The sequence below is a fragment of the Musca autumnalis genome, unplaced genomic scaffold, assembly GCF_047663935.1.
Source record: "Musca autumnalis isolate F117 unplaced genomic scaffold, ASM4766393v1 scaffold_1, whole genome shotgun sequence".
In the NCBI taxonomy this organism is placed as follows: Eukaryota; Metazoa; Arthropoda; class Insecta; order Diptera; family Muscidae; genus Musca; species Musca autumnalis.
The window spans coordinates 155,724,160-155,733,725 of NW_027411644.1; positions in this window are offsets into that span (position 1 = coordinate 155,724,160).

Consider the following 9,566-nt stretch of genomic DNA (forward strand, 5'->3'; position numbering starts at 1 on the left):
ACAGTTGCAGTTGACCAATCGAACTAAAACTTTGCAAACTTTTTAGATTTGGATGACAATACATGAATATGAAATCAAAACCAATATTGGTCCATTTTTACAGTGTTGTACTAGGGCTATAACCAAAAAAATACCACCGCATAGCCGCGTAGAGCATGGAAAACTATTATGAAATACGGTGTCAATTTTTCTCTATCGCGAAAAAAGTTTCCGCACCAAATGCATGGAAGTTCAGAAATGCATTTTTTGATTTTATCTGTAATAACAACATATTTGCTTTTCATTAAAATTTTTATTTTTTTGTAATCTAATTTAAAATCATTATCAAAGCGTTCTGGACCAATTTGATCTCAAATCGCGCCATTTCGGAGCATATTAGGAATTGTTGACACTATTGCAATTTTTGGTTTTTCTTTATAAACTCGTGAATTTTATGTTTATATTTTTTGTACCTATCGGACAAGAGAATTTGGGGTCATTAGCAACGAATTCGCGAAAGTTACAGGCTGTTTTTGTTGACCTTGCCTGTGAGAATTGTATTTGTTTTCTACAAAAATACAACACCAGTACCATGTGAGGAATTTTGTCCTAATAATGAAAACGCGTTTCTAAGATCGATTCGATGAAAAAAGTTTCATCACCGACCGCAATTACTAAAACCCTTTTGGTATTTTTTCTACTTATAATTTTAAATTTGCTTTGTTTGAATAAATATTTATAGACAAAAATACATTTCTCACAGGCAAAGTCATTAAAAACGGTCTGTAACCTTCGCGAATTTGTTGCAAATGACACCATATTCTCTTGTCCGATAGGTACAAAAAATATAAACAAAAAATTCACGAGTTTATAAAGAAAAACCAAAAATTGCAATAGTGTCAAAAATTCCTAATATGCTCCGAAATTGCGCGATTTGAGATCAAATTGGTCCAGAACGCTTTGATAATGATTTTAAATTAGATTACAAAAAAATAAAAATTTAAATGAAAAGCAAACATGTTGTTATAACAGATAAAATTCAAAAATGCATTACTGAACTTCAATGCATTTGGTGCGGAAACTTTTTTCGCGATAGAGAAAAAATTTCACCTTATTTCATAATAGTTTTTCATGCTCTACACGGCTATGTGGTGGTATTTTCGATATCTGCAAAAAAGTCCAAAAAGTTATATCCCTAGTGTTGTACAGTGTTCAATTTTACATGCTTTTCAAATCGGGTAACTCATTTTTAAGACAGTTGTAATTGACCAAGCGAACTAAAACTTTGCACACTTTTCAGATATGAATGACAATACATGAATATGAAATCAAAACCAATATTGGTCCATTTTTACACTGTTTTACAGTTTTTTATCTAATTTGCTTTTCAAATCTGGTAACTCATTTTTCACACAGTTGTAGTTGACATAAATATGAAACCAAAATCAATATGGGTCCATTTTTTCCTGTAGCTCCCATCCAGCGGTACCACTCGATTCAAGGTGTTTTATTGTAATTTTAAGCCCGTATTGGCTGCTTTTTGACAACTAGGTACAGAAACGTACCCATTAAAAATTATGGACATAGGTCCAGGTTTTGGTATAGCCCCCATATAGCGGTACCGCCCGATTTCAAGTGTTTTAAGTAGAGTTTCTGGTCGGGAATTCCCGGCCCGGGATTTCCCGGGAATTCCCGAAATTTTTTGAACGGGATTTCCCGGGAAAATTTTTTGAAATTCCCGGGAATACAGGTATTTGTATTTTCATGTATAAGTCATATATTATTTGCCTTATAGTTATTTAATATTGGAAATATAGTAGAATGGCGATAATTCGTGCCCCGATTATTCGTAATTGCGGGCTCATTGGAAAAATGCCATAATTCGTATAAAATATGTATGCATTGGTCTTCTCGATAATTGGTGTTTTTTAGAATTTGAAGTCTGTATAGCCTCACATAATTCTTAATTTTTAGTTTATCATGGTTGTTCTAGTCTAAATTTTTATTGGTGGCATTCTTGAAGGATATTAATTGGCTAAGATATAAAAGCTGTGATCCATTCGAATTATTGTTTGCAATATAAAACAAGTAAAAAAGTATCAGTCGGCTTTGCCGACAGATGTATACCCTCAGCATGTGTATATTAAAACAATTTATTTGGTTTTAAAAAATTTGGGCGTTTGAACCGACAAAACTGTTGATTAGGATTAAAGATCAACAGTTTTGCGGAGGAGATACTAAAAGGAATGGATCGACATTGACCGTTATGGAAGTGGATCTCCAGCCACAACATATGGTGTCATAGGGGGTTTTTACACTCTTCGGGCTGTTTGCTCAAGAAGTATGGACTTGCCCCTAAAAAAACATTTAATATCGTAATTGAGGCAGCGAATGCAAGTTGCTTCAACAAAAATCAAAGTCGTTATTAGGTCTTAAAGTGAACTTATCCGAAATTTTGTGTGGGAGGTACCGGATGGAGTGGACAAGCATAAACCATATTTGAACCTGATCTATATCTGGTAGATATATTAGGATGTGTAAAGTATAGACCAATTCGGCCACTCCCTTCAAGAGTTACCGTACGAACAAATTTTCCGAACATTTTTGAACTTTTGTGGGGGAGGTACCTGAAGGAGTGGACCGATATTGCTTATCTTCAAACATAAACTATGTTTGAACAAAATATTACTAAGGCCATATTTTTGACCGAATCGACAGATCCGTTCGAGAGTTATCTTGCGCTCCAACCACCTCACAGTGTGTCATAGGGGTTTTTGCAACTTTCATGCTATTTTATCAGGAAGTATGGACTTGCCCCTGATGAAGCTTGTACCGCCGTATGGAGGGCAGTGAATACAAGTTGCTAAAACAAAAATCAAAGCGATTCGAGAGATGGCCCTAAACTGAACTTTTCCGAAATTTTGTGTGGGAGGTACCCGAAGGAGTGGACCTATTGAGACCATATTGGAACCTCATCTTACTCTGGTAGAAAGTTTACGCTAGACAGAGTATGGACCAAATCGGTAACTCCCTTCAAGAGTTATCGTGCGCACAAACTTTCCGAACATTTTCGAACTTTTGTGGGGGAGGTACAGGAAGAAGTGGACCGATGTAGCTCATCTTCGAACTTAAACTAAGTTTGGGCAAAATATTACTAAAGCCAAAATTTGAACCGAATCGGTTCATCCGTTCGTGAGTTATCGTTCGCTCCAGCCAGCAGGACAGACAGACAGACGGACGGACATGGCTAGATCGACTCAAAATTGTCTGAAACACATTTCGTCCAAACATACTTGGGGTCTAAAACCACTATTTCGATGAGGCACATTTTCATCGTATCAAAGTGTATATACCCTCCTTAGCCTAAAGCAGGGTCGAGCTTCTTTGCTTAGATCGTATAGTGAGGGCGCCCACTGAGTTGTTTTTGCATTTGCTTCTCTCTCTCACGTACAGTGTAAATTAATGAAAACAAACAAAAACATAATGTGGTTGTTGCTTTTTTCACTCATACGTTCATACATGTCTTCGCTTTGGTTGTATTTCTGTGGTCGTCGCTGGCCTAAAGGCTGAGGGCATAACAATGTGTAAGTGACAAATAGAGCATATTAGGATTGGAACCCAGTAATAACAATGGTATGTATGTTCATGTAAGTACGACTCTATATCATTGGTGCCAACGTGTTGCCATTGTGAAGCCGTGTACCCAAAAGGTCAACCGTTTAAAAATTCATTATAAACGGATTTGTTATATGATCAACACGCATTTCGAATCATAAGAAGAACATACAATATAGTTGACTTTAAAAATATAATCGGACAGCACTCTTTGATATCAAGGAAGCTTTGCTAGGATGGTAGTTGGAAAAAGATATTTTATATAACCTCCGCTAATTAGTCAGGAATAATCTCTGTCACGTCTATGCCCCACGAATTCGAATTACCATAGTCCCGGGAATTCCCGGGTTCCCGGGAATGAGAAATTTTCATTCCCGATTTCCCGGGAATGAAAAAAAGTCGGGAATTCCCAAACTCTAGTTTTAAGGATTTTATCTTCATTTTTATACCGAATTGCGTGTAACTTGCCATTTGGAGATCCCAGTGGTACAGAAATTTCTCCACCAAAAATTGTGACATAGGTCCAGGTGTTGGTATAGCCCCCATATTACGGCTCAACCCGATTTCAAGTGTTTTTGTCTTAATTTTTGGGCCGAATTGGCCGTAACTTTGATTTCGAGTTCCCAACTTCTCCACCAAAAATTGTGGACATAGGTCCAGGTTTTGATATAGCCCCTATAAATGGTACCACCCAATTTCAGGCATTTTAAAGTTTGTATCTACATTTTCGGCCTAAATTGGTTATGGGGTTCCGTTGAAAATTGAAAGAGCATGTTGAGAGGGGAAAGTTCGGAGGAGGTAGTTCGGCGGTGGTTCGGTGTAAGTTGTTAGGAGTTAAAGTGAATGTTGTTCGGAAGTTCCGAGGAGTTTGTTTGAAAGTTCGGATGAGGTTGTCCGGAGGAGATTTTTCGGAAGTTTGGATGAGGTTGTTCGAAGGGGTGGTGTTATGAAGGTGGATGTTAGGAACTTCCACCCCCCTCCGAACTTCCAAGCAACCTTCACCGAACTTCCCCTTCTCAACTTGCATTTTCCACATTCAGTCTAACTTGTTCACTACAACACACATCCACACTAGGGTTATAACTTTTTGCACTTTTTTGCAAATATCAAAAATACCACCACATAGCCGTGTAGAGCATGGAAAACTATTATGAAATACGGCGTCAAATTTTCTCTATCGCGAAAAAAGTTTCCGCACCAAATGCATTGAAGTTCAGTAATGAATTTTTTAATTGTAGCTGTTATGACAACTTATTTGCTTTTAATTAAAATTTTTATTTTTTTTTTTGTAATCTAATTTAAAATCATTATCAAAGCGTTCTGGACCAATTTGTTCTCAAATCGCGCCATTTCTGAGCATATTAGGAACTTTTGATACTATTGCAATTTTTGCTTTTTCTTTATAAACTCGTGAATTTTATGTTTATATTTATTGTACCTATTGGACAAGAGAATATGGTGTCATTTGCAACAAATTCGCGAAAGTTACAGACAGTTTTTAATGACTTTGTCTGTGAGAATTGTATTTTTTTCTATGAATATTTATTCAAACAAAGCAAATTTAAAATTATGAGTAGAAAAAATATCAAAAGGGTTTTAGTAATTACAGTCGGCGCGGAAACTTTTTTCACCGAATCGATCTTAGAAACGCGTTTTCATTATTAGGACAAAATTTCTCACGTGGTACTGGTGTTGTATTTTTGTAAAAAACATATACGATTCTCACAGGCAAAGTCAACAAAAACAGCCTGTAACTTTCGCGACTTCGTTGCAAATGACCCCATATTCTTTTGTCCGGTAGGTACAAAAAATATAAACATAAAATTCACGAGTTTATAAAGAAAAAGCAAAAATTGCAATAGTATCAAAAGTTCCTAATATGCTCCGAAATGGCGCGATTTGAGAACAAATTGGTCCAGAACGCTTTGATAATGATTTTAAATTAGATTACAAAAAAATAAAAATTTTAATTAAAAGCAAATATGTTGTCATTACAGCTAAAATTAAAAAATGGATTACTGAACTTCAATGCATTTGGTGCGGAAACTTTTTTCGCGATAGAGAAAAATTGACGCCGTATTTCATAATAGTTTTCCATGCTCTACACGGCTATGTGGTGGTATTTTTTTGGTTATAGCCCTAATCCACACACACAAGCACACAAACGGTCAAAAAATAAATACTTTTTTCAAAATCTGACCCATGTACACAATTTTGGTGGGGACATTTCTGTACAACTGGGAACTCGAAGACAAAATCCTCAAAACAGCTTAAATCGGGTGGTACCGCTATATGGGCACCATCATTAAATATCATTTATAATCTCAAGTATATACAAATAAAATTGAAAATCTTAAAAAAATGTATTTACAAAAAAATTAAAAATAATTATAAAATTAATAAGTTTCAGTGTTCTATTTTTAAATGCACTAAAAACTAGAAAATAAGTATGTAATTAAAAAAAATAAGTAACAGTGTTTTATTTATAAATGCACTTAAAAGTAGAAAATAATTTTGATGAGGGAATCTCTCAAATAAAACGCTTGCCGTTCAATATTATCACAAGTTTTAATTTAAATGCAAGCGTTTTATTTGAGAGATTCCATCATCAAAATTATTTTCTACTTTTAAGTGCATTTATAAATAAAACACTGTTACTTAATTTTTTTTAATTACATACTTATTTATTTATTATTTATTCTTGGGTCAAATTTAGTAATTCAAATTTCATCCTCTTCCTGTCAACCGATTAATCTGAAATTTTGTATACACTTTGGATTTTGGTGACAATACAATTATATTTATTCATTATCATTATAAATTCAAGATGGCGGCCGCTACAAAATGGCGGATAACGTAGGTTTTATCAATCCCATCAATATGGGTATCAAATGAAAGGGCTCAACAAGCAGAATACAATATACTATAAAAATTTGAAATCCAAGATGGCGGCCGCTACAAAATGGCGGATAACGTATGTTTTATAAATACCATCAATATGGGTGGGTATCAAATGAAAGGGCTCAACAAGCAGAATACAATATACTATAAAATATTGAAATCCAAGATGGCGGATAACTTAGGTTTTATCAATCCCCTCAAACTGGGTATCAAATGAAAGGTCTCAACAAGTAGAATACAATTTACTATGCAAAATTGAAATCTATGATGGCCGCCGCTGCCAAATGGCTGATAACAATTTTTTATCAATCCCACCAATATGGGTATCAAATAAAAGGGCTTGACAAGAGGAATACAGTGCACTATACAGTACATCTTATACACCCGAAAGCCATACAGTTTCCAGCTAAGTACAATTACGGGACGGCTGAAAGAAGAATGTTACCTTTAATACTATCATGGGCTTCTACTATAATAAAATGCAGGGCAGCACTGTGGATCACGCAGTCGTATACTTAGGTGCGAAACTGTTTGAAGAAGGTCAAGCCTACGTGGCTCTTAGTAAAGTAAGATCTTTGCAGGGACTACGTATAGAGAAGTTGGACTGCAATAAACTAACGGGCAAGAAACCTTGCAATAATGAAGCACTAAACGAATTAAACAGAATGCGAAATAAAAACTAAAAACTAGAAAATAAAAATAGGTAAAAAACTTTTTAAGTTAAACGGCCATCTAAAATAAATAAACGGTTTTATGTTAAACATACATTGCAATGTTTAAGATAAATGTACTAAAAACCAAAAAATGTAGTGGATGGAGTGCACGATAACTCTCGAACGATTCGCCGATTCGGTCAAAAATTTGGCATCGTAATATTTTGTCTTAACATAGTTTAAGTCCGAAGGTGAGCCATATCGGTCTATTCCTTTAGGTACCTCCCGCACAAAAGTTCGACAATATTCAGAAAATTTGTGCCCACGGCATTAACGGATTTGGTCCATACTTTGCATATCCTAATATTTCTACGAGACATATGGACTATATGTGTCAACTCCTTCAGGTACCTCCCACACGAAATTTCGGAAAAATGCAGTTTAAGTCCTGCTTTCTAATCACTTTTATCATTGTTGTAACAACTTGTATTCGCAGCCTCCATTAGCACGGTGCAAGTTTTTTTTTTAGGAGAAAGTCCATACTTCCTGAGAAAATAGCTCGAAAGCTGTAAAAATAAATAAAAATATTTAGTCCAAACTAAGTTTATGTTTGAAGATTGGCATTATCGGTGTGCACCTTCCGGTACCTCCTCCCACCACCAAAAATTAAAAAATGTCACTATATCTGCTGAACGGAGCGACCGTCCAAACCTTTGATCTCCTAATATTTTGTAGTTTTACTTCAGAAATCGGTCTTCTCCTTAGGGTATCTCCTCCACAAAATTCAACATTTTTGTTTAAGCGCAGTTCAGGATCTGTTCGAAGAAGCTTTGGAAAATTATACCGTTGCTATTCTTTGTGGTCCTGTTTAACCGATATTATGCTTTTCGTGTGCAAGGCCATGCTTCCTGATATCGTAACCCAAAACCTCTAATTTATACGGAGATCAACTGAATGACTGGAGGGCGCAAAATCTATAGAAAGAAATGACTCCCAAAATAAGATCAACTTCAAAAATGAACTGAAATGAAATGAACTCAAAAAATGAACAAACCAAATATATTTTTATACCCTCAGCCTATAGGCTAAAGAGGGTATTTACACTTTGATACGACCAAAAATGTGCCTCATCGAAATAATGGTTTTAGACCCCAAGTATGTTTGTACGATATCCGTTTGAGACATTTTTGAGTAGATCTAGCAATGTCCGTCCGTCTGTCTGTCTGGCAGGCTGGTGCGCACGATAACTCTCGAACGGATTAATCGATTCGGTCAAATTTTGGGTATCGAAATATTTTGTCCAGATTCGATTTAAGTTCGATATAGGTCCACTCCTTCAGGTACCTCCCCCACAAATGTTCAAAAATTGTCGCAAAACTTTTGCGCACGATAACTCTCGAAGGGAATAACCGATTTGGTCCATACTTTGCACATCGTGTAATTTCTACTAAACTTAGATGAGATTCCAATATGGACACAATCGGTCTACTCCTTCGGGTACCTCCCACACAAAATTTCGAAAAAGTTCAGTTTAGGACCTGGCCTCGAATCGCTTTGATTTTTGTTTACGCAAGTTGTGTTCGCTGTCCTCTATACGACGCTGTAAGTTTCATTAGGGGCAAGTCCATACTTCCTGAGAAAATAGCCTGAAAGTCACAAAAAACCCTATGACACCGTGTGTAGTGATTGGAGCGCATGATAACTCTCGAACGGATCTGCCGATTCGGTCCAAAATTTGGCTATCGTAATATTTTGTCCAAACTTAGTTCAAGTTCAAAGATGGATTATATCGGTCCACTCCTTCCGATACCTCACCCACAAAAGTTCGAAAATGTTCGGAAAATTTGTGCGTACGATAACTCTTGAAGGGAGCAACCGATTTGGTCCATACTTTGCACATTATGAAATTTCTACCAGACTTATATAAGGTTCCAATATGGACTCAATCGGTAAACTCCTTCGAGTACCTCCCACACAAAATTTCGGAAAAGTTCAGTTTAGGACCTGCTCTCGAATCGCCTTGGTTTTTTGTTGTAACATCTTGTATTCACTGTCCCCTATACGAAGGTACAAGTTTCCTCCGGGGCAAGTCCATACTTCCTGAGAAAATAGCCTGAAAGGTACAAAAAAGCCCTATGACACCGTGTGTAGTGGTTGGAGCGCAAGATAACTCTCGACCGAATCTGCCGATTCAGTCCAAAATGTGACCTTCGTACTATTTTGTGCAAACTTAGTTTAAGTTTGAAAATAAGCCCTACCGGTCCACTCCTCCAGGTACCTCCCCCACAAAAGTTCAAAAAAGTTCGGAAAAATGTTTCGCACTATAACTCTTGATGGGAGTGACCGATTTGGTCCATACTTTACACATTCTCATAATATCTACCAGATATAGATCAGGTTCGAATATGGACTATATTT